The following is a 27418-nucleotide window of genomic DNA, read 5'->3' on the forward strand; positions in this document are numbered from 1 at the left end:
GGTATACTGTCCTTGTCCAGAAAGGAAATAAAGACATCATCAAAGTAGTCCATGTGACATCAGTGGGTTAGTTAGAATGTTTTGAAGCATCGAAAATACATTTTGGTCCAAAAATAACAAAAACTGCGACTTTATTCAGCATTGTATTCTCTTCCGGTTCTGTTGTCAATCCGCTTCAGTGACGCTACTGACATAAGACGCTGCTGACCTGTTATCTGGTGCGCCCGAGCTTCGTTTACAGTCTGAGGGAGACGCACGCTGTCAACAAAACAATCTTCGCAAACATGTCTAAGGATTTCGACACAGAGGAAGACTTGCATTTTTTTGCCCAGCCATATTTATTTGAACCCGAATACACGGACGCACCAGATAATACATCAGCAGCGTCTTACATCATCAGCGTCACTGCGGACTCATGAACGCGGCTTGACAACAGAACCGGAAGAGAATACAATGCTGAATAAAGTCGTAGTTTTTGTTATTTTTGGACCAAAATGTATTTTCGATGCTTCAAAACATTCTAACTAACCCACTGATGTCACATGGACTACTTTGATGATGTCTTTATTTCCTTTCTGGACAAGGACAGGATGTTAGATGTTAGTGATTTGTGTCTAATAATCTGCTATATGATGCATTGTTTGAAAAACTTGTCCAAACTAACGTAATGTTGCAAATTCTCTTATTGATATATTTGACCTCACCAAAATATTTTCCAAAATATATTTCAAAAGAAATTTGATTGAAATTACCTGCATTATCTCTCTTTCTCTGGCAATTTCTGCCTGTGTTTTGAAAACGATCTCTACCCCTTTTGCATCGCAATGACTTTTGTTCAGATCCTCATCCCGATGGCTTTTGGCCGTGGATATTTGTGTCTTAATTGTAGCCATTCGTCTTAGCCTAACGGCAACAAAATGTCACGGTCCCTGTGAGCGTTTACTGTTCGTTTGGCTGAGGACAGCAGCTTTGTCAGTCTGAATTGAGAATCTTTATTTGGCAGCTATCCGTGTCCCAGACTCCCTTGTTTACTTGGTTTCTGAAGTAGTTATTGATGTAATGAGTGCAAATGAATATTAGTACGTTGGTGTGCGTGTGTGTTTTTGGGATCAGGCATGAGGTGTTTTCGTTGCCATGGTCCTTTTGACTTGATTAACTGGACTCATTTGTCATGTTTAGAAGCTGTCAGTGTTTAGGTTAAACAGAAGGGTGTGTGTATGTGTTTGTGTTTAACCGCAGACCAACTTAATGAGTAGGGTTAATGTGGTCATTAAAACAAGGTCTTCATTTTCCCTGGAGTGCATGCTTTAATATGCCTATACTTAGCAGTGCCATTTGAATTTCTTTATCCAGAGGTGTGTGTGTGTGTGTGTGTGTGTGTGTGTGTGTGTGTGTGTGTGTGTGTGTGTGTGTGTGTGTGTGTGTGTGTGTGTGTGTGTGTGTGTGTGTGTGTGCTTGTTGATTACAGAGGAAGAGCTAAATGCACCACATTGAAGCCTTCTTATTAGTTACTAATCAGTTACTAGTCAGTAAGGTTGCCGAGTTTATTATATAATATTGTTATTATTTATTCTATAGTATATGATTATTATTATATAATGTTTGTGAAAGACGTCTCACCAAGGCTGTATTTATTCAATCAAAAATAGTCAAAACAGTAATATTGTGAAATATTTTTACAATTAAAAAAAATCTATATTTTAAAATGTAATTTATTCCTGTTATGGCAAAGCTCAATTTTCAGCATCATTACTCCAGTCTTCATTACTCACATGATCCTTCAGAAATCATTCAGGCATGAAAACTCCTCACCTTTCGGCGAAATTCGCCGTTTTGAAACCAAAATGGGTCACCTACGTGATTTGTCGCAGATTTGTCACGTGGTTTGTCGTGGTCAACATTTACCCGCTATATCTCTATAAACTTCGCAGCTTTAAAAAAACAAAAAAACAATCATCATTCCTAATGCCGATACCTGACAGCCAATCCGAGTCAGAGTGGGGCAGAATTGTTTTCAAAGTATTTTACACCGCGAGTCTGACAACTGGATTCAATGCTGACGAACAAAGAACGGCACGTCGGAAAGCAAGCCTGAGTAAGTTAGCTTACAATGTTAACTGTCCTGTCAGATACAGACAGTGAATTTGACGAATTTTAGATCAAAAGTGATGGTTAAAAAAATGTTTGGGTATTTTCTATATGTAGCTGCTGTTGTGTTTCTAAATCATTTCTGCATGTCCTCAATGTTATAAAACGAGCGGTATATTGTAATGGGGGGGGGGGGTATATATGTCCTTCTCACCTTTTTTACCCCTGACCCGTTTTCATGCCTGATCATTCTAATATGCTGATTTGGTGCTCAAGAAACATTTATTATTATTATTATTATGTTAAAAAATATTGTGCTATGTAATATTTTGTGCGGAAACCATGATATATATTTTTTCTCTTTTATATCTTTGAATCCTGAATAGAAAGGATTTTTTTTTTCATTAATAGACCCCAAACATTTAAATAATATAATATATTTTTTTACATGAGTCTGTTTTCATCCGATTTTTTTTTTTTTTTATGTGGTTATTTTCACTTTGGATTTTTTATTAATGTAAATGTGTTTGTATCCTGTACCATTTTAGTGTGGTGAGATTTTCTGACTCTACAGAAATATCTCTCTCACACACACACACACACACACACACACACACACACACACACACACACACACACACACACACACACACACACACACACACACAGACTTATCTTAAAAATGTCAGCGTGATGTGACATCAGACCCACTGGCAGTGTGTCAGCTTCGGTCTGTCACAAGCACTCTTTTCTTTCACACGTGTCACTCTCCTCTGTCATTAGCCCCGCCTCCCTGGCACAGCCCGGGGCCACGCTTACATCATCTCCCGCTTCACAGGCTTCAAGTGTCAGTAAGTTTCACTTGCTGCACTTTTGCTGCATTAACTTCCCAAGGTCTTAGTGAGAGTTTCTCCACTTCTGATTCCTTGAAATTCCTCTAGTTTCAACTAATCTTTCTTTTTTTTTATGACATTGTATCAGTCACTTTCAAGAATGTCAGTTCACTCATCAGCCATATTTGCAGTGCCTCCGGGCAGCTATTTTGGGGATGCAAGACCAACTACTATCTACTTGAATAGGTAAATTCTGAAATCTCAACACCTGCTCGTCAAATTTACATTTAAATAACATATTTCAAATCAGCAATAAAACTGAAAAAATTTTGTCCAGACAATGTGTATGTGTAGTCCAAAGAGTGTCTCAAGACACTATCTGTTTCTATGAGAACCGGAGCTTCTATTGGAATCAGCAGTGACGCAATGGCTTTACCAATTGGCGATTGGCTGTGTTATTTAGAAGGCGGGATTTATTCCGATATATTGCGCGCTGCAGTTTCTCCCATTTATAGTAATGCGAGTGAACCTTCGTATTGTTCCGAATATAAGACAATCCTGAATATAAGATGACCCCCCTTTTTCAAGATGTACCTTTGGGAAAAGGGCTTTTTAAAGACCAAATCTTTATTTTAAATTTGAAAATAATTTTCATATTGTATATTTTTCATATTGAAAGTATGGTAAATACTGGTAAAATGTACATTCACATTTAAAAAAAAAAAAAAAAAATTTGGCATAGCTTAAAAATAACCTGTATCTCATCTGAATTATATAACAATAAGAATTAAGCTATCCATCTCATAGTGAAAACCATGTAGCCTACCAAATTATTTTAAAATTAGGTACTGTCACAGTCACCCGGCTGTTAGGCTGTAAGCTTTTCTTAGACTGTTCTTTTTGCACTCGCGATCTTCTAACATTTCTCTCTGACACACCGTATTTATTGACACACTCGTTTTACACATATTTGGCGCCACTTGTTGTGGGTGTATTATTGACATGTAAAATTCTAGACCCCAAGTATAAGAAGAACCCGTTTTTTTTTTTTCAGATGTTTTTCTAAGAAAAAAACATCGGCTACTTCTGCCATATTAAGCTATGGCAAAGAGCATTATGTTAGTATTCAATTCTGAATTTAGCCATATCATTGTGAAAGTGAATTTTAATTTTTCTTTTTTTTCTCAGAAACAAAACTGCTAGAAGGGAAAGTGCTATCATGTGGATAGGTTAGGGTTCAGAGGAGGGTGTTGAAGAAAGTGTGATGGAAGCAATTTCAGTGAGTGGAAAAAGGTTACACAAGAAGCTTTCAGGAGAGGCAAAACCTGATTAGGTAGGTCCTGCAACAACATTGCTGTTACCAGTTGGATCACAAGACCATAGGATATGCTATTTGTCAATTCCACCCTTTTCCAAGCCTGTACTAGTGCGGTCTTTCTCCCAACGGTCTATGCAGCATTGCGTCACCAAAAGTGCACGAGGTTTGAGGACATGTTGGACTGGGAACAATGTTGTTGCAGTGTCTTACCTTACTCTTAATATCATAGAGCACTGGTTGGTTAATAAGAATGTTGTTCCAGGACCAACAAAGGCTTTTGATCCTGGAGCACGTCCTACTTTTGTAAATGACATTAAGCAGGCCTGAGGTCAGGTTTCCAGAGGTTTGAGTTCAGGTGTTCAATGTCTTAAAGGTGACTCAGCTTTGACGTAATGTTCTCAGGAATCGAGAGCACACTGAACCTGGGCTATATATGGAAACGGTTTTACCTGCGGCAGATTTATGCCAGCGCTGAGAAGATACAGTGGGTTTTACGTGCACCTCATCACATACAGACAGCCGTGATCCATCAAATACCTCCGTCCTTGGCCTGGAGCTCCATTAGCATGTGCTCATACTGTATGTGACTGCAAGAGAGAGGCAAGAGTCACAATGGTTAAGTGGGGGGAAGTTACTCCACCAACATTCATAGGGACATTGATCTCCATTTCTGAAATCCTGCTGTTCAATTGATTTTTTTTTTATTTAAACAATAATGATTTCATGGTGGTAGTATGCATATCATGGAAAATCTTAATTTGTATTAGTCTTTTGAAAGAAGATTCAATGTACTATGCCATACTGTTCAAAACGCCCCCAATTCAAGGTTTATGAAAATGCGCTGCAAAATTAATATACAAATAATGACATCAAAACAAGCACATTGAAGGTAGAGAAAGACTAGAGAAATTAGAGCTTTCTGTTGGTCATCGTGTCAAATTTGTATGACAAACTTGAACCTGGTGCAGAATCTGCATTGGGAAATCTTTCACCCTCAAGCAAAATTCCTGATCACACATATTCCAATTTAAATTACACATTTTTGACTGCGAAAATTAGCAGAAAAGCAATGAATGTGAACACATCTGGAGACTGTAATCAATAAACTCTGTCGTCTTTCTCAATCAACCTCTCTTATGAATCAGTTTGTTACAAAACAGCGATTCACAGATTCATATGTAATACTGAATCATTTTAGTGAATTATCGTGTTTAGACTATTCGTTTAAATGAGTCTGAGTCCTTGCACTTATTTATTGAAAAATTTAGTTTTTTAATTGTATTTAAAATTAAATGTAAGATTTAATTAATTATTAGCTTTTCATCAACTCATGAACCCCTTGCAGATCTTTTACAAATCACAGTTTGGGAAAACCTGATTTATGTGCCTGATAAACACTGCTCAAAGAACATGTCAAAATCTTCTAGGAATAGTTACTTTTTTGTACACTTGAAGCTAATGTTTTCAAAAGGGTTGCTCACTGTATTTTAAATTGTAAGTAGATTCTAGTTTGGAGAGCTACAGTTTTAAAATAGCTTGTCATCACTGAACACTACATCATGTGAAAAAGAAAGGCATAAGTACAAGATTTTAGAAATGATCGGTCCTGTCTAAGCTGAGTTTACAACTTCACTCACTGACTCTAGACAAGACTAGACAGATCATTTGGTTTTCTACCTCCTTTGATCAAGGTAGATCTCCATTTTCTCCTATGCTGTAACTGTGAGTGCGTTCCTCTCTGCAAAGTCCTTCATCTGAACGTCTGTTCTTTTAAGACAGGATTAGAATATCAAACTTCTGTGTTGCCCATCCCGCAGTCCCCCAGTGCTGGGATTTGGATCAGCTGTAGATTGAGAGCACAGGGTAATCTCTGACTTCTGGCTCTGCATAAATCAAAGAGCCGACTTAATATTTAATTATGCTCCAGGTACTTCTGCCTGTGTTCTTCATCTCTTTCTCTCTTTTTCTCTGAAGCTAAGAGGAGCACATTCTGCCTTTGTAAGGGACTGCCTGAACAGCTAATCACATACAATCATGCTAACAGCAGTGAGGTCTCCCAGCTTACCAGAGTCAAGTGGTGTTTCATTAAAAAAAGAAATGAACAAAACTCAACATCTCTGGATATGAACAGGTGTGGAGTCTTGTTGGAGCTGTGGTGCAGCTGTTGGCGCATGTGCACTGGGTTTGTTGGAGCTATGGTGCTGATGTAGGTGGTGCAGTTTGTCCATAGCTGTCAACATTTGGTTTTCAAAATCCGGGAGATTTGTTCGGCACGGGGGGGGGGGGGGGGGGTTCTCTTTCACACATTCAGTTTTGAGCGGTGAGGGGAGTCCATCTTAAATGCTTCTGATTGGCCATTGCGTTCAAGAAATCAACACATATGTCTGTGATTGGCTACATCGCTCAACGCTGCAAACATGTTATAAATATAAACTCTGGCCTGTAAATCGTTTTTGTTGTTATTGTTGCTTTTCTGCAACAGATGAATAAAAATGTATTAGTTTTTTGTGTTTTATTCATAAATATTTCTAGTTTGCGGGAGTCCCGCGAATCGTTTTATTCTCACACACACAGAGTGAGTGCATTACCGCCCGCGCTCGCACTCGGCCATCAAATCTAGTCCCGCGCCGCACTCTATTTCGGGTTAAGCTTTCCGCGACTGCGCAACTGGGTTATAGGTTGCCAGGTTGAGATGACAACCGGGTTGAAATTGTATATGGTGTGTGGATTGTGTGAATATAATGCATTTAATACAAGATCTGGCAACTGGTCAACATCGGACAAACATATTGTTCCGATTATTCATAAAGGAGTTTGGGCCATGCAAATTACGGGAGTTTCCCGGGAGAAATAACAAACCGGGAGGGGTCCGGGAGATAGGGCTAAAAAACGGGAGAAACCCGGGAAAAACGGGAGTGTTGACAGGTATGAGTTTGTCCAATGACAGGATACATTGTGCTCTTAACTACTCACATGAGCACATACTGTGTCATTTTTTTTGTTACATATATGTCAATGCTTTAGAACAAGTGCAGTGCCTCTTTCATGCTTTAAGCTTGACTATGAAAATTATATTATTATATTCTATTATACAAGAAAAAAAATAGCACTTCGCCTGGACCCGATGACAATGCAGTGCTGAAGTGTCAACTATCCTCTCCCTATGGAGGATCCCTTTCCCACTCTACAGATAAAGCGTTGTTGAAAATCCGGTTCGCGTACCCCAAAGTGATAAAATAAAACAAAATTCTTGATCTAATGTATAGGCAAGACAAGTAGTTTGTTTAGGCATGGTTTGTAGGGAAATTACAAACCTGCGCACATATATTCAAACGAATATAACTATAGAATCAATTCATAATGCGCATGTGAACGCCATCAGGTCACAGGTTCGCGTTTAAAGTCTGTTTAGAGAGAACGCCGTCGTCTTAGTGGCCCCTAATTTGATAACAAATGATAATTTTGCTGGAAGAGAATCAATCAAAACTAACCTTAGCTGGAAATAACATTATTCAAAAATCGCTATAATGCCAAAACAATCTCTGCTACCGTAAATTGTTCCAAAGCAGCTTTACAGAGATAAACATACAATCTACATTGTTAAAAGCGCTATATAAATGAAGATGACTATAGTATGTTGAAGATTGCACATTTGAAAAAGCTAAACACCGGTAAACTGAACCTTCTTTGTGTGCACATTTATTTGAATTTACATGTTGATAGGGTTCCAGCGCGTCCTGGAAAACCTGGTGTTACGTATTCCCTGGCTTTGTGTTTCATGTGTTTTGTTTATTGGACTTTTAGTTTGCATTTGACCCTGTTTCTGTTCCTGTTTCCTGTCCTGTGTGCCATTTTTGTAGTCCTTTGTAGTTTTTGTAGTTTTTATTTCATTCCCAGGTGTGTCTTGTTTGCCTATTACCTCTCTAGTATTTATACCCCAGTGTTTCTTGTGTTCGTTCGCGAGTCTTGTCCTTTCATGGATGTTTGTTTGGTGCGCTCAATTCTGTTCCCTGGTCTTCTGGTTTCTGTGTTGGTTTTGTTAAGTTTATTTTGTTAATAAACTCACTGCGAATGGATCCTCCTCTCCCTTGTTTTGGAGTTCACCATACATTACACCTGGTAAATTGATGACCAATTTTCCAGTCCTGGAAAACACATGGAAAATGAGAGAAAATGTCAAATGTCCTGGAAAATCTTGTTGTCCTGGAAAATTATTTAAAAAATGTTCGTATTTTCCTCTAGCTGAGAATGAAGAGTGTATCACTCCCTAAAACAATAAATGTTACTAGCAGAAAGTGCTATGTTCAGGGGCATTTGGGTTTTGACATGTGACAGAAGTATTTTAATGATGACGTTTAGTCTCGTGTTGCCCCTTTCAGCAGTAAGCTTGTGATTAACTGCTTAAATGTTTCCAGCGAATGTCAACTGGTAAGCAGCTGCCTAATCTTGTTAGCATTAATTCAGTAACTTGCTAACGAATTATTTTGATACGGTAAAAGCTCAGGGTCTGCACAACAAGTTCATTGCCAAGTCGATACTGAAAATGTATACATTTTGTCTTATTCTCTCTGAACTCTCTGTGAAGAGCATCAAATGTTTCCGTTTACGATGTGTTTTTTCAGCGTTTAGTATTGTAGCCGATTGTTTGTTGAGCGCGTGAGTGCAAAGGCCAATCAGAGGCATTTGAGTTAGTCAGAATCTGCTCAATAGCACTCAAAACGCTAGAGATTTTTCAGCACAAGCTCATTGGCTTAGTTCTTCACGCTCGCGAATCCTTTCATTATAGCCAACACGATGTATATAAGAGATTCATTGTGCAGTGTAGCCAGCTTAATTGATTATAATGGGAGTTTTCACAAGAGTGCAGAACTCGGGGAGCAAGCACTGAACTGAAGTGATTGACAGGTTCAGTGATTATAAAGGGAGCCCTCTTTGTTTGCTGTCTGTATATAACCCACTCACAATTTAAAGAGTTTTTTTTTTTACTGCTCTGAACACACGGCTAGGTTTCAGGAGTGACAAACGTATTTAAATGTGGGATTAAATCCAAAATTGTTTGATTGTCATAGTGATAACCAAAGCAATAAACAGGACCAAAAAGTCTGGAATGTCAAAATTGATGAAAAATCAATGCCATTGAAGTCAAAATATTGACTAAATAAAAAAAGACACTTAAAAGGTGAAAAAAGAATGCTGTGTAAAAACAAACAGGTGTGTCTAGGAAAGGTGAAGAAGTGAACAGCTGTTGAATATTTCCGTAAGTCAGTCTTATGTAGAACATATGTAAAAGAGGTCGTTCGTTCTCTGATTAGGTCAAGCTCTCTTATTCTCTCTTCCTTTCATATAGTCTTATGGGCTTTCCAATGTATAATTTTCTAGCTAACTGGTGCATAGCAAATAAGGGTCAAGAGTCTGATCTGTCTACTCGACAAGAAACAGGGAAAAAAGCAAGCAAGAAAGAAAGAGGATGGAAATGCAGTGCACTGGATGTGATGAAATGGGGGTTTGCTTTTAATTTGGCTCTCTTCGTCTCTCAAGCATGGACTCTGAGACTTAAAATTTCACAGCATTTTTGCTGATGGAAAAATGTAGTAGGCAGTTTAGAACATTGATCTGTCTCTAGACCATTGTGTGTGTGTGTGTGTGAGAGAGAGAGAGAGAAAAATTGTGCATGTGTGTGTACAGTATTTGTTGATTTCAAAGCACTGCAATGATTCTATATTGAGTCTATTGTTTTTGGTGTGTGATCAAGGCACTTTTCACCTCTCTAACACACTGCCGCTGTCTCAATGACCTTTGCTGCCTTCAGGGTGAGCACAATGAGTTTCCGTCAATATGTTCCAGCAGTGCGTGAATGACTGTTTGACTGCTCTTAATAACATTTGAGGATGGTTTTTAACAACATTGCAGAATAGTTTCTCACTCCACTGAGCCGTACCGTGCATTAGTCCTAAATTGGACATAAGCTGAAACCTACAGAAATTGAAGTGAGAACTCTGACACAAGTTTTCAATATTCAGTGTTAAATCACTGCTTTGCTAATCACTCTTGTCTGTCTTTTTTATTATTTGTTGAAAGGAAACTATGAAGCAATGATACATTCATCACCATCCCTGAAGAGCATTTGAATTATTTTAATCTCTGCTTAATTGCCATAATCTGCTTCACTGAGCTGAAATGCAGGCACTGTGAAAGAGAACAAGTGGTGTTTCTCCATTTTCTTTCACAATCATCTTCTGTCAAGTCATGGTAATCAGTTTTTTTTTCTATGTTAAATATAAATGTATAAATTACGAGGTTAGATAAGGTACTATATAAGTTGTGAGGTTTTTGAACAGCGAATGGCAGACATGTTCATCCGTCATTAGAACAGTAGACTGTTATATAAACTACAAAGTTTATTGTAGCTATGTGGGCTCTCAGTTTTTATGTAATATGTAATATGGAGATACGAGGTTTCCGCCCGACGGCGACGATCGACAGACAGTAGATAGCTGGATAGATGTGTGTATGTAAATTTCTAAAGATTGTTTGAGGTTATTTAACATGCTCCAAGTCGACGTGTGTTTTAGTCTGAGTCTGACTCGCATCATTTTCCAGATTTCATTTCCGCCTCTTTTCCCTGGGGTAGTTTGAGTGTCTCAGAACCTGCTAATCTCTGTGGATTTCCATTCACAACTGTCTCTAGAGCTTACAGACAATGGTGTGAAAAACAAAAACATTGGCAGCTCTGTGGTAACTGGAAAACAACCAGCCGTTACGACAGTGCCATCAATAGCAGCATCTCTGAATACATCGGTCCGCAGCAGCAGAGGTAGACCACAGCAGGTTCAGCTCCTTTCACTGGCAACATAGGGCACTCACTAAAGATGGACAGATTCCAAAAAACTTTTCCTGTTCTGACAAATCTCAATTTCTGCTCTGACATAAAGATGGTGCAGTCAGAGTGTAGTGTATGCAACATGAATTCATGGATTCATCCTGTCTTGTTTCAGTGATTTTTGGCTGGTGTTGGTGGGGTAATGGTGTTGGGAATATTTCATTGTTGTTCATTATGCATTTTATAGTTTATCTCCACGATCTTCTAATGTCTACTTCCAAGACTAGCGCACATATTCTGAAATAAATGTGTAGAAATGCATGCTGACATCATGTCAGCATGGACCAGGATCTCTTACACTGTCCTAAACAGGCATGATGTCTGAAAGCCATTTGTCTGTCCATACTGAAAGTGAATTTGTGACGTGGAACAATAACAACCAATCAAACCATAATTAATAGTTATCTGGAAAGAGATTTTGGAGAGTTTCACCTGGCTTGATGGCTCAAAAATAGAAACAACACAGTGTAAGAATGTTTCCGGATCCTTGTTGAATTATTTTTTTATTTTTTTTAACCAAAGATCCAGGTTGTTCTGGGAATAAAAGACTCTCATCACAGCGGTGTCGATTGTCACCCTGCTGTGTTCGTTGGTGACGTAATGACTGTTGGTTTGCTGAAAACCGAATAGTTTTTTACAGAAACACTCAACCTTTTATTGCACCCAAGTGGTACACCTTCTCAGCCCCTCTCCTCTGAATATTCATGAACCCCTCCCATATGTATGCATAATTAATTAAATATGTGGAAGAGACTGAAATCTCAACACAAATGGCTTTTTGTTATTCAAATATTGAAATATTAAATGCCATTATGCATGTTTTCCAGGTGGGAGCATGTCAAGAATACTCTGGAGTGAAGCTAGCATTTCTCTATATCATACATGGGTAAAAGTGTAGTTTCAAATTCTTGTGTTCTAGCAGTGTGATATGGATATTCATGTTTCAAATTATAGCTACAGTGAACGTGGATGTTTTTTTTTTCCCTCCTCCATCAGGTGAGAGACAGACAGATCTTGAGATTTTGTATTATTGGATACAGTCCCTGCTGAGCCTTTACAACAAGACTTTCGGGTTAACGCTTGCAGGTAGATGTGTTGCCGTTGTTTTGTATGTTACAGGATCAATATTTGAGATGGTTTCTGTCTGTGTTGGTAGCGCTTCTACACAGTTATCGTAAAATACAGCATATTAGAATGATTTCTGAAGGATCTTGTGACACTGAAGACTGGAGTAATGGCTGCTGAAAATGCAGCTTTACCTTCAATGAAGTAAATAACATTTTAAAACATTAAAATAGAAAAGAGTTGTTTTAAATTGTAATATTACCCCATATTTCTGTTTTGACAGAATTTTTGTCTTGTCTTTGATTATTGACAAGTGCATAAATATACAAGCCAAGTATATTTGTATCATAATACTTGGTGTGTCTTTTTATCTTACACCTTTAAACCTATGATTATTCAGGTAGGGTAAGGATAGTCAAATCTAGCCTAAACCGTAAATTACTCAGCCGCCCGCAGGTTGAAGTTCTTCAGGAATTACGTAGAACAGTCCCTTGTGGTTGTTCTTTTTTGTAGATGTAAGTAAAGTCTCACAGGTAATAATAAAAATAATAACACTTATTTTATTGGTTACAATACCAAGCTGTTAATGCAAAAAGGTGTCCTTTGTTAGGGTGTCAGGTGTCCTTCACGCTTAATGCAGGCAGCATCTGAGGGGTGCTTTACTCCTCAGTCTTTTTATACTTCTTTTTGGGGAATTCCAATTCCATATCAATCTCTGTGACTCATGTCCAATAGTCGGATGTCCTTATGCCTTCTCCTACGCTATTTGTCGTTTGTCTTACACTCTTCTCCTTCCTAACTGTAGTCTTTTTCATTCTTATCTCCGCTTGTGATTTTAAAACCTTCTCTTCACCCGTGTATCATCTTGTTAAACTTTGTGGCAAGCAAAATAACATTTCTTTGAAACGGGTAAATGGCAATATCAATAATCCAAAACAAATAGCAATTGCAATCTGCATTCCATAGTGTCTTCATTAAAATATATATATATATATATATACAGGGCTTGACATTAACTTTTTTGCTCACTAGCCAATGTGGCTAGTGGTTTTCCAAAGTTACTAGCCACACAGCATTTTTACTAGCCACATTTTTGTTGTTGTGAAATTACCTGATTAAAGTTGACTATGGCGTGCTAAAATTTACTTGAACTAGATTTACAACCCTTTTAAATGTAAAACCACTGTACACACGCAAATCAAGACTAGGTATAACAATACAGGTCATTATCATTAGCTCTGATAAGGTTGTGTGTAAAGCTCCTTTAAAACCATGTATTAAGATGAAGACATAGCTTCTTATTGCATAATAAAAGTGGTGCATGGATGTAGAAGATTAATAAAAAAATATAAAAAACTAAACTGAAAAAACCTTTAGCATTAGAAACACTGTCTGTTTAAATATCAGAATCAGAATTACTTTATTGAGCCCCGATGGGAAATTCGTTGTTACAAGTTGCGTTTTCTGTGTCTTTGCACAGCAGAAACGTGTCTGACTGGTGTCTGCTGGTAACGCACATGGAGGGCTATCTCGGGATTCGGGCGTTGCAGCATAGACGGCAAAATAGGCTATAAGAATATTTCGTTCTGTATTGACAGGTGCAATATTTGATTTTTTTTAAATTATATCTGCATTTGCCAAAACCTATGGACTTTCAAACATAAAAATGCCATTTATTAATATGTGTTCGTGTCAACATGACATATTTTCCTATTCTATTTAGCCTGGAAACGCTTCCAACAGGCTTGCGTGTCGCGTGAGAAATAGGCGTCGGTTTTTTTTCTAGCATGCACGCGTTTTCGGCGCGGCTCGAGACGCGCGTCACGCAGGCAGTGTGCAAGTTCTAACCTGTTAACATGGGAGCCGAAATAAAAACGGACACACCACGCAGCTGAGACGCGCACGCCACGCAGCCAGTGCGCTTCAGATGCCTTTTGAAAAGACTACAATTATTCAACCCGCCAAAGTGGCTAGTTGAAGTGACTGTGTTACCCGCCACGAGCAAAATCCACCCGCATTTGGCGGGTTGGCGGGTGTTAATGTCAAGCCCTGTATATATATATATATATATATATATATATATATATATATATATATATATATATATATATATATATATATATACTGACCTAAAGGATTATTAGGAACACCTGTTCAATTTCTCATTAATGCAATTATCTAATCAACCAATCACATGGCAGTTGCTTCAATGCATTTAGGGGTGTGGTCCTGGTCAAGACAATCTCCTGAACTCCAAACTGAATGTCAGAATGGGAAAGAAAGGTGATTTAAGCAATTTTGAGCGTGGCATGGTTGTTGGTGCCAGACGGGCCGGTGTGAGAATTTCGCAATCTGCTCAGTTACTGGGATTTTCACGCACAAACATTTCTAGGGTTTACAAAGAATGGTGTGAAAAGGGAAAAACATCCAGTATGCGGCAGTCCTGTGGGCAAAAATGCCTTGTTGATGCTAGAGGTCAGAGGAGAATGGGCCGACTGATTCAAGCTGATAGAAGAGCAACTTTGACTGAAATAACCACTCGTTACAACCGAGGTATGCAGCAAAGCATTTGTGAAGCCACAACACGCACAACCTTGAGGCGAATGGGCTACAACAGCAGAAGACCCCACCAGGTACCACTCATCTCCACTACAAATAGGAAAAAGAGGCTACAATTTGTAAGAGCTCACCAAAATTGGACAGTTGAAGACTGGAAAATTGTTGCCTGGTCTGATGAGTCTCGATTTCTGTTGAGACATTCAGATGGTAGAGTCAGAATTTGGCGTAAACAGAATGAGAACATGGATCCATCATGCCTTGTTACCACTGTGCAGGGTGGTGGTGGTGGTGTAATGGTGTGGGGGATGTTTTCTTGGCACACTTTAGGCCCCTTAGTGCCAATTAGGCATCGTTTAAATGCCACGGCCTACCTGAGCATTGTTTCTGACTAGGGGTGGAACGGTACATGTATTCGTATCGAACCGAAACAGTACGGGCGTCACGGTTCGGTGCACGAATTTACACGGAGAATACACGGTATAAAAATAAATAAAACTGTAATGCGGAACTACTGTTAGATACGCGGGTTCTTTAGTGACACATAATCTGTACCATCGGCTTAGCTCTGAACGCGCGTTCACTTCAAACGTTGGCTTTAAACATAAAAAACATACTCCGTCATTTTGTTCATACAGATCATTAAACCTGCAAAGTGTTTACTTATATTTGTGTACACTCGCAATAAAACACAACATTGTGCTTTTGTCACACTGTAAACTCTTGTCAAACTGTAACCTACAACTGTCACCCAACCAAAATCACACACACACACACTGTTTTAAAAGCAAAACATATTTATCCAACTCCATTTCAAAACAGTCTGTTGGTCCCATCTTTTGGACATTCGTCATATTGCATTGGTTTCCATTTCTTGTCCTCAATGCACTAATCTTAAACATTCTACATTGATTGATTAAAAAAAGAAAATCGAATGTGTAATGGACTAATGGTAGTATTATTTTATACAGAAATCAATTATTTATAATTCAGATGAGAATAATGTTACATTGTCAATTAAAACAATTAATTGTCAATTACATTGTCAATAACATTGTCATTGTCAAAGATGAGAAAGCTTCAGGTGGCATTCAATGATGCACTTAGAATTTTGCTTAAGCACCCAAGGTGGTCAAGTGCAAGCCAAATGTTTGTGCTTAATAATGTGCCTACGTTGAATGCTGTTTTAAGAAAATGTATGTATAATTTTATATGTAGATTGAGTGTTTCAAAAAATAGTATTATTAGGGTCTTGAATGACATTGCATTGAGTGATACAAGGTATTTTTCTTGTTTTCAGAAGCATTGGAAAGAAAGCTTGTATGTCTTTTAAATTGTGTTTGGTCTTTTGTTGTTTATATATGTTGTATGTTTATATGGACCCATGGGTCTGAAATAAAGAAATAATAATAATAATGTTAATTAAAATTAAGAAAAACAATTATTGATCTGAAATATAGCAAAATAATTTTAAATTAATTCAGGTACAATTACCAAACATATCGCAAGGTCTTTTTGTCTTTTTATTAATTTAATTAATAAACTACCGTAAAACTTCAAATAATAGCCGAGTCCCAAATAGACGCCTGTCTCTTTTACACGCCGGGTGTGGCTGCAGGTTTGGGTAAATAAAAGCCGGTCTCAAATAGAGGCCGGGTCTGTTTTTTAGTTTCGGTTTGTACTTAATCTTCTAAAACCCGTCAGATCGTCCGCTTTTTGGGCGGCCCCCAAAGCAAATTTTTGTCCCACCAAAGCCTTTTTTGATCGGTGAGTGATGTAGAATAGAATGACTGCTGCGCTTGACAGGGCGCATAACGAGCAGAGAGAGCGCTCCGGCCGCGCGCGCGCACTCTCACGTCTTCAAACAACACGAGCGCTGCCCTGCTCTCTCTCTCCCTCGCGCATATTAATCAAAATCAATGGACACGATAGTAAAAGATCGGAAGACCGCAGTTTCTCGAGGAGCATTTGGAGATTTTTAGAGATTAGAGACTCTAGGCCTACAGTCAATGAACAACATCAACACTAAATTATAAAGGGCGGTCTCATATAGACGCCTGTCTCAAATACAAGCCGGTGCAGTTCGACGATTTGGGAAAATAAAAGCCCGGGCTACTATTTGAAGTTTTACGGTAATTATATAAAACAATTGTCAGTGCACTACAAATAAACTGGTTCTATGCCTTTATTAATAAAAACTTATTTAAAAAATACAATGCCTTCTGCATTTTTGTTTTGCTTTTCCCTCCATTGTACCGAAATCGTACCGAACCGTGATGTCTGAACCGAGGTATGAACCGAACCGTGACTTCTGTGTACCGTTCCACCCCTATTTCTGACCATGTCCATCCCTTTATGGCCACCATGTTGGATGCACTACTTCCAGCTGGATAATGCACCATGTCACAAAGCTCGAATCATTTCAAATTGGTTTCTTGAACATGACAATGAGTTCACTGTACTAAAATGGCCCCCACAGTCACCAGATCTCAACCCAATAGAGCATCTTTGGGATGTGGTGGAACGGGAGCTTCGTGCCCTGGATGTGCATCCCACAAATCTCCATCAACTGCAAGATGCTATCCTATCAATATGGGCCAACATTTCTAAAGAATGCTTTCAGCACCTTGTTGAATCAATGCCACGTAGAATTAAGGCACTTCTGAAGGCGAAAGGGGGTTAAACACAGTATTAGTATGGTGTTCCTAATAATCCTTTAGGTGAGTGTATATATATATTTTGTAAAAGCACTGTATTTGGAGTATGACCAGATCCAGCCCATAGATTACAGCTGCCAGACCTTCTTTATACCAAAACTCATAACAGATTCACAGACATCAGATCCCTTCGGCTTTTACGTGCAGTCATGCTGACACACACTTCTGCACCGACAAACACATCATGCATTGTCTGACATAAGCATGCAGCGCCATGCTAGAGCGCACATCACAGGCCGCTGAAGAGGTACGGAGATTGCGCCCTGGAGTATCATTCTTTGGAAACTCAAGGGCCCTCCAGCCCGGAGCAGTCGTCTTTGTACAGAGCCAAAAGGATTTGGTTTGTGTGGGTGTGTGTCAGCCTTACCTGAAAATCTCCCTCTTATGGATACAGAAGTTCACTTGTTCGTATGCACTGGTTTTGGTGATTGGCTCCTACTGTCTTTTGATTCTTTCCTTCCTCTTTCCTCCCCATTCCTTCCTCTCCTGTCTTTTTAAACTGAACGACCTCTATCACTTCTGTGCAGGGCACAGGGGAAACGGTGGAAGTTAGGCAGTAGGTCAATGAATATTAATAAGACATTTTACACTCCTTCTAAAGGCCAGGCACGACACTTCTTCCCCCCTCTCCCAGTCCTCTTTCTTTCTCTCTCTCCTTCTGCTCCTTTTCTACCCTGTCTTTCATCCCTCCTGTGACATCACTCCATCCTCAGTAAATGAAAGGAATGAGTTGTACTCAACATTGACCTTATAGGCCCCTTGAGGCCACAGAACCAAGATGGGTTTTTTGCCTAATAGCAATGCATAAAATAGCACTTTTCAGTCAGAAACAGCTCTGACACTCTTATCAGCAGACAACCCAAGTATTTATTATTATTATTATTATTATTATTATTATACGATTTCAGCCAACTTTAAAATGTTTAATAATATAATGAATAAATATAAAATTATTTTCTTTTTTTACATGAAAATAGCTCAGGATTTATTTATTTCGTTATAAAAATTTAAATCCAATGAAAATCATACATTATAAATAATGTTAATTATATTAATTATAATTTATAAATAATGAGATCAATATATTTTTAAGTAAACAGTAAAGGTCCTTGCACACTGAGTCCCAAATTCTCGTCGTTAAGTTAAAAAATAAATACGACCTCAAATTGTTTCAATCACGTTTACACACTGTCTCCAAAACTTTCGTCTGTCATGAAAAAAATCAGATCGGGTTTGGATTTTCTACATTTTTTGCCACAGTAGCAAGAATTTTCACATGTGTTTTGACAATTCAGAGCAATACGAAAAAACGCATATTAAAATTTTGAACTCTGTGCAAGGACCTTAATATTCAATATTTATATACTATTAAAAGGAATGTATGTTTTTATTTATTTTTAAATAAACAGTAATATGTAATATATAATAATATTCCTTTCATTATTATTATTATTATTATTATTAATAATAATAATTGTATTATTTAAAAAAAAATATTTGGTTAGCTTTAACAAATAATGCCTAAATTATTTAAAAACTAATTAACTAAATTAGCAAAAATTTTATTTAGTGTACCTCTGTAGTTGTGTTTTGAATGCTGGACCCCAGAATGGGATTCTTCTGTGCTGATGTTCCCTTCAGGATGCATGACTATCTTAACCAGCCTTGCTTTTGAAAACCATATCTGCACTGGTCCAAAAGTTAGATCTGCACCTGACCAGCACAAACCAGAATAAACCATCCTAGCGTGTAAATTCATGCTGGTCTAAAGCCCTATTCGTGCTGGATTAGTATTATCTGGGGACCTCGTGTGATTTAGAAATTACCCTGTCACATCTGAATTTCGTGTGGCGCATTCACACGGGATAACCGAAGCCTGTGATTTTACTCAAATTTACTGACTTATCTCCCGGATATGACGTCAATAGGCTATTGCTTGGAAATTTCTTTTCGTTAGGTCTAGCTGTATGATATATCATGTCATAAACGGAATAAAGTTCCTCACCGCATGCTGCTATACATGTCATTCATCTCCATCTAATCATTCGTTTTGTTTTTGCTCCTCTGATGATTTTCAGCTTTCTCTTTCTGCAAATTGTGTAGTTGTGTATAGCGATATGACCCAGCACCCAAAATACTATCAAAACACTCCAAACCAGCCTCCATTCTTCGCGAAAGATGGATAAAAAGGCGCACATGAAACAAAAACCTTGAAAAAATGATATACGATCCCGCCAAATCACAGAGATGCGATTCGCAAGGGACTAATATTATCACAGGACCTCGGTGTTCGGTGAAATCTGGTAGGTCATTTGCGTGGAAATTTTACTTTACAAATTACAGACATGGCCGATTCGCACGGGATTAAGATCTCAGACGACCTCCGCAATTATTACAAATTACTAGAGGTCACCAGGTAATACTAATCCCGTGCGAATAGGGCTTAAGAGAGGTATTTCTGCAGGTTATTCATAGATGTGATGCAGAACACATTTAGGAGTTAGAAGAACCCTTGAAAGGTGCATTAGTATTTCTCTGTTTTGGGCTGAAAATGTTTCTAGACCTCAAAATGAACTTATATGATGAGTTTGAAGTCATCACATGGTCCTCCCTTCTTCTGATGTTCAGGCCCAACTGAGTCTGTCCTCTTCCTGAATGTTTCACCCTCAGACCATGACCCGGCGGAGTTTGAGTTTTACAGCTCCACCATGAATCCCTTTCTTTTGATAAATAGAAAAACAAGATTTCAATTATGGAGTAATCCCTTTTAAGGGCTCATCTTCTGCCTCTCCTGCATCTCCTCCCTGCTCTGAGCTCAGGATGGCCTTAATTTATTCATTATGCATAAGCTATTTATTATTCATTTTCTGGTATTCTGTGTGCACATACTCTTCAGAGCGGTGTTATGGAGAGGAAATCAGAGAGATGAAATGTCTGTTTTTTATTTGAACCACGTCTGGCTGGTTTGGTCAAGCTCTTTGCATTGTTATGATATCTTTTTCTCTCTTTATTTCTCTGCTGGTTTTTTCCCGATGGCAAAACTTACCGGAGATCACTCTCAGAAATTTGCTGAGCGTTGTAATTGACTTTGGCCAGGTTGGAGGCCAGAGGTGCTATACATCTGTAGTTGTGCCTCAAAAAGACTTATGTAAAAAAACTGACTCTAAAAGACTCTTACTTATATTTTACCAATGTAAGCTGCCTAAATACATAATATGGGTATGCTGATGATTTGCATATGCGGGTTTCTCTGAGATTCTGTATAACAAAGACACTGAAGTGGTTAGTGCACATGGTCCAGACATGTGGAACTGCAGCAGTGAACCAGCAAGAAACTGAATGAGAGAGAACTTAATGGGATAGTTTTCCCAAAAATAGTTGGGTCCAATGTTGTTCTTGTTAGTCTTGTTTTGGACATTGTCTTATAGTGTCAGTAATGTCAACAGTGGCAATGCCGTGTCAAAAATGTTTTTGTGTTCCAAAGAAGAAAGTAAGTTATTCTCTTTTGGAATGACATGAGGGTGAGTAAATGATGAAAGAATCTGTCTATCTATCCATCTACCTATCTATAGTTCTGTCTCTCTGTCTATCTATATCGTTCTATTATTGAATCTCTCTATCGTTCAGTTTACTATCGTTCTACCAATTTATCTGTAGTTCTGTCTATCATTCTGTTTATTGTATTAACTGTCTCTGTCTATTACTCTGTCATTCTATCATCTATTTTTCTCTCTAGCTATTGTTCGACCTATCTGTAGTTCTGTTTGACATTCTGTCTATCGTTTTGTCTGACTGTATGTCTATTGCTCTCTTTATCATTCTATCTATCGTCCTACCTATCGATCTGTTGTTTTGTCTGTCATTCTATCTATCATCTATTGTTGCATCTTTCTGTCTGTCTGTCTGTCATTTCTGTCTATTGTTCTATTTGTCAATCTATATCTATATCTCTATCTATTGTTCTATCTATTTATCAATCAATCTATCTGTCGTTCTCTTTTTCTGTCTGTCTATTTATATCGTTCTACCAATCTACCTGTAGTTATGTCTATCATTCTGTATATTGTATTAACTATATGTATGTCTGTCACTCTGTCATTCTATCATCTATTTTTCTGTATATCTATTGTTCTACCTATCTGTAGTTCTGTCTGTCATTCTGTCTATCATTTTGTCTTTCTATTGCTCTGTTTATCATTATATCTATCATTCTACTTTACCTATCTATCTGTAGTTCTGTCCATCTTTCTGTCTGTCATTCTGTCCATCTATTGTTACATCTATCATTTCAATTCATCATAGTTGTTCAACTCACCGTTGTCTGTATTGTGTATTTTAGCATCACTAGAATGCACTATTGACCAATCAGCACCCAGGATCTGGGAACTGTGAACTGGCAAAGGTTAACGTGGGAGTTCTGTGCAGCTGCCCATCTTCAGCTGTTTTCTCTCTGACTGAGAGATCTGCTCTGAACTCTTCCTTTCAGAAAAACACTTGATGTTAATGCCCGGGAAGTCTTTTTTTTTTCTCGCCCACCTTTTTTCTTCTATTTTCTCTCCTTCCCCTGATGAGTGGCTGTCTGTTGCCTCTCAGATCAATTTGCCTCTCAGCAACATGGGCAGCTTAAACAATTTGTGAATGTGTGTACACGTGCATGTCCGATTCTCTGTTTATGCGTTGATGTGTAGACCTATTCATGAGCCTACATGCACACTTGGACTAGCTATGTCTAAATATAAATGGCAGATTTGGCTTGTTACTGTGTACTTCTTGTGTCTAAATACTACATTGATCAATAGATCCATCTCCTCCTTGGCAAAACTACTTCCTGTCTCCTTCCCAGTGCCGGCTTGACAGATTAGAAGCTTTGTAGTCCTTGAAGTACAAGCGTGCCGTAAAACAAAAGGGACCCACTCTTGTTCTGTCCAGTTAAAGGCGGGTAATTACCAGCCAGCCATCTCTGATGTTTACAGCGACTGTCAATGCTAACTGTCTGCTCTTTTTGCATTTAGATACATGAGGCAAAACAGCTGAAGAAGCCCTTTATATTTCCTTCGATATGTTATTTCTTTCCACTGGCAGCCTTTTACTATTTGGTGCTATTTAACTAAAAGCCTCCTACAGTTCGAGTGGTATGTTTGCGTGTGTGGGTAGGCAACAATTAACGGTCACAGGCTGAGATGGAGCCCAGCCGAGTTTAAAGGAGGAACATGCACCAGCACCACAAATCATTGTATATGAGAATTTACACACTGACAGACACGAGCGTAGATGCACAGAAGCACACACTGAACTAACCCTTAAATGTGCAGTTGTTGTGTGTCTGCGTGTGGCAGGGAGATTTCCTGCAGGTGGGGGAGAGTTGGAGTGGGCGGACGCCTTGAAGTGTGGCGTAGTTTGATGGCATCGCCGCAAACTCATTCAATTTGTCTAAGGATCCCCCTCCGCACGCACACACACAGATTGTCTTTTGGCAGCGTGGGCAGATGCTCTGAAGCAGGGAGAATGGTTGCACCAGCGCTGGATCTCTTCCTCTCCCCTGGGGTCTGTTTTAAAGGATGATGGGATACGGGAGGGCGGAGGATGTCATTTTTATTTTACTCTCATCTTTCCCTCCTGCCCTGGCGCTGATGTGCGTGGACGTAGTTCAGTGAAACAGACCCGCTTCAGTCCACGCTTTGTCCTCTTCTAACCTCCCTGTCTCTCTCGTTCTTTCTCTCAGAAGTGTGTGTGGGTGATTAGAGCGTGGATCTGTCTGGCTTTGCTTTTAGCACAAGCTGTCATTGCTTCTGGTTTAAGCATATATTCTACTAAGTGTGCACTGACTAATGTCTGGGGAATTTTGCATTTGGAAGGTGAAGATGGCCACAGGAACCCTTCGACTTTGTCACTGATTAGCTTTTGAGTTTTTCAACCAGCCATCCACACCTGAGAACGTTGTCAAGGACATCGATGAAGCTTGGCAGAGGATTAGGCATTTGAAGTAACACCTCAGAGAAGTGCAAATTTCTCCATCCTGCTTTCTCCACTGAAATATCATGCTCTACAGAAAGGGTCCAAATACATTTCATTTATTTCCAACTTACTTAAATATTTGAAATTGAAATAAGGGCTTATGCATAAATGCTTGAAATTAATTTTGTACACAAATGTAAGTTGCGAATGGTTTTAACCCACCATTTACACTGAGAACTTTGTCAAGGACATCAACAAAGTTTGGCATAGTATTAGGCATTTACAGCAGCACCTCAGAGAAGTGTAGTTCTCCGCTTATACCCCTGCCTGCTATCTCTACTGCTGTTAGTATGTCATTTGGACGGGAAGCACCGTTAAGGCCAGTTAGAATTGGGGCTGCACAATATATCGTTTTAGCATCGATATTGCAATTGCACATCTTGCGATGCGACTATCATGGATGCGCACATTTCAAGTATAGGGACCGTAGTTGATACGTGATCTGTACAGACCAGGCACCAGGTTCGAAACGCATGTGATTCTCGGAATAATTGCACGGTTTAACCATCAAAGAGTGAAAGATTATCATTTGTACATGTTGTGCTCCAGTCAGTTTAAACATTGAAGCGATTTTAAAGGTTCCCTAGAATTTGAAATTGAATTTATCTTGGCATAGTTAAATAACAAGAGTTCAGTACATGGACATGACATACAGTGAGTCTCAAACACCATTGTTTTCTCCTTCTTAACAGTCGGGATCATTAATATGTACGCCTCCAAAAATTTGCATGCCAGCCCTTGTTCAATGCCAGGCAGAACTGCGCAGCCGAATCATCGGAAGTTCTGCAGGTGAAGAAACAAGCGAGGATCATAGGGAAAATGGCAGATCATGGAAACAAATGTTATGTTCCAGGCTGTGCAGGGGATGTGAGGACTTTTCATACCCTTCCCACAGAAAAGAAATGTCAACAGGCGTGGTTGATGTTTATCTATAATTGGATAACGTTACCGCAACAGTGTAGTTCGAAGTTGTTAGTTTGCTTCGCATTTCACCACGGACTTATTTTCTAACCTGGGACAATGTCAAGCAGGCTTCTCTCAGTGTCTCATACTGAAGAAGGGGGCAATTCCAATTACATTCCCGCAAGCGGTAAACTAGTGATTTTATTAACGATAATTACACTGTTATCTAGATTCAGCGCAAGATCCTAGTACAGTAACAATAGCAAACTCAAAGTTACGAGCATACATAACTAAATAGTATGACAAAGTATTTACGCTGAGGTTAATATTTCTTGCCTGTGTTGTAATATAAATCTACAAAATAATACTGTAGATACATATGTAAATTCCCTTTTGTCAAATAATTTTACTTTCGTCTATTTCATCAACAACACGTCTAACTACGTTAGTTTAGTTGCTCACAGATAATGTTAGCTCACTCGATCCTTCTAGCTAACGTCACATTCTCCACCACATAAGTTGAAGCTATATATTTGACAAGGCATCTAACGTTAGTCCATTTGTTAAAATGTTTTAATTTTTGAAAACTGACGTATGATTATTTTGCACGCTTGTATTTCAGAGTGTGTGAAGTGAAACAGTGAAACAGCCAATCAGAGCAGAACTCCTCATTACTGTTCATGACCCTTCCAAATAAGTTAAAAACAGACCATTTCATTCTAGGGCCAATTTCTAGAGTTAAAAAAGGGACCTGTAAAACCATTTTAACATTTTAAATGCCCTTAAATAAGCCACATACCCTGTAGATATCAGAGACAAAATTCAAATATTATTTTAACACATTCTAGGGCACCTTTAAACCATTCATGTGCAAGAAGATGCAAAAGAGAACTCGATTCGGATCTCGCGCGCTGTTTTCCGTGCGCACACAGAGCCATGCAGACAGAACGCGAACATCCATTCTGTTCTCTTTCTCATCGATTTGTGTTTGAACAGACACATGCACGCAAAATGATGTCAAAGTCCCCATCTCGGTGAGGATCTTCATAAACACATTCGCTTATGGCTTATCTGAATGTAAACAATTGAGAAAGAAAACAGATGTGTATCATTATATTGCATCCATGCATTAGCTCTAAAAATCACTTTTGTAGCTTTTACAAAGATTAATTATTCTAAACTTATACAGTGAAGACTGTGCAGTGTTATTTTGCATTTGATCATTCAATTTATGTACATAAATACTGTTACTTACCTGAAAAGCATAGGCTGAAGCAGTTTATTTCATTTGTATCTTTGTTCTGTTGTATTTATCTATGCTTTTAAATATATTTTTATTTTCTATGCAGAGTCCCTACTAAATCACCCCAATCATTCTAGAATGATTCATTCTTTCCAAATTCATCTAGTGAAACGCAATATATATCGCAGAAAAACAAAATATCACAATGTCAGTTTTTTTCCAATATCGTACAGCTTTAGTTGGTATGTGTTTGTTTTTGTTTTCTAACCAAAACATTTCAATAGGGAACTGAGGAACCTCGGAGGCTCATGAACTGAAGGGCCTCGGTTTGCCAACTCATTTTATCCAATTAGAAGAGAGACTGATAGGTCTCGGGAATACAGGCTCCGTTTAGGTGCTGTCTCAATGGGTATTCTCAGATCATAATAAATGTAGGTCAAACATGATTGGCTGTAATGAGTTTATTAGGCAGGTTATTAATCGTCTGAATGTGTAGGATGGTGGGTGAATGGAATTATGGTGTTGAAAATACTCAGGCCGAAGTGTCAGCTTAATTGATTTTCACATCAGTGAACAACGGTGAAACAGGAGACAGCGAAAGAGTGAAAGGTAGTGTGGGAATTAGAGAGATTCATGCCAATATGATGAAATTGTTGCAATCTGTTCATTCATTCCATACGTGTGGTGTGTGTGTGTGTGTGTGTATATATATATATAGGTATGAGATTCAAAAAAAGTGTTCGTTCAAATAGTCATGATGCTACTGGCCTGTGTATAGACTCATATGGACACATATTGTGTGTTTTATGACCTCCATCACAATGGCAAACCAAATCAGTTGCCATATCCTTTGGTTTTTTTACTCCAACTGATTTTTTTTCCTCCTCAGTCATTTCGATGTGTGTTTTGCCCCCTTGAGTTTTTAGCTATTTTCTGTCATTTCTTGGAGCATGCTGGTACCATGCCATGGAATGGATCTTTGACTTTTTTTTGTTTTCCCCTCAGAAATCAGACATTTTCTCAGCTGTTAAATTGTGCTCCCGTTGCACTGAAGGGAAATTAATTACTTTCTCTCCCCGCCTCCCTCTTTTGGAGGAGAACATAAGAGTCACCACAGGGGACAATTCACTCCTTTTGCCATTGAAGTCTTTCCATTCTATATGTGTGTGAGTGCCAGTCTAGCCATTTCAAGCCCTCTCTCTTTCCCCTTCCATCTCGCTTGCTTTGTCTTTTCATGTTTAGTCCTTCTGCTATCCGTGCGTTCTTTTGCCAGCGCTCTCCATCTGTAAACAGGATGTCTTACCTTTTAGTGCTATAGCCTGAAAGATGTTCTGCCTCTCACAGATTTAGTCTTCGCTTATGATTAGCTGATAAGCCAAATACTTTATCTTCTGCCTTCAGTCTCAAATATTTGCATATTTACTGTATGGTCATACATTTCAAAGTTGCACTTGGTATATAGCTGTTTGCAGTCCTAAAAATCGGGGAGAGAATTAGTGTTTTCAAGTAAAATATCTCTGAAGTATACTTGGGATGCACCGATACCACTTTTTCGAACGAGTCCGATACCAATACGTTCATTTTTGGTACTTGCCGATACCTATACCAGTATTTTCACTGTATTTATAATTTTTAAGTATATTGGGTAGAGAAACCAAAATAATACGATTCTTATTTTAAAATAAACAGTGTTTTGGGGGGGTTTTCAGGGAGTCCAACAGTAGTTTTCAGGTACTGAAATTCGAATAAAGTAATCAAATGTGAAATAACTGCATTAAATATAGATGAATATTTATAAAG

General features: G+C 38.5%; 1 protein-coding gene across 2 annotated transcripts in view; it reads left to right on the forward strand.

The window, feature by feature from the left end:
- The window catches only part of nbas (NBAS subunit of NRZ tethering complex), a 256303-nt gene that overhangs the window by 202345 nt on the left and 26540 nt on the right, over window positions 1–27418 (forward strand). The gene's annotated exons all lie outside the window — the stretch shown is intronic.

The sequence above is a fragment of the Rhinichthys klamathensis genome, unplaced genomic scaffold, assembly GCF_029890125.1.
Source record: "Rhinichthys klamathensis goyatoka isolate OS25496 unplaced genomic scaffold, OSU_Roscu_1.1 h1tg000281l_1, whole genome shotgun sequence".
Classification (NCBI taxonomy): domain Eukaryota; kingdom Metazoa; phylum Chordata; class Actinopteri; order Cypriniformes; family Leuciscidae; genus Rhinichthys; species Rhinichthys klamathensis.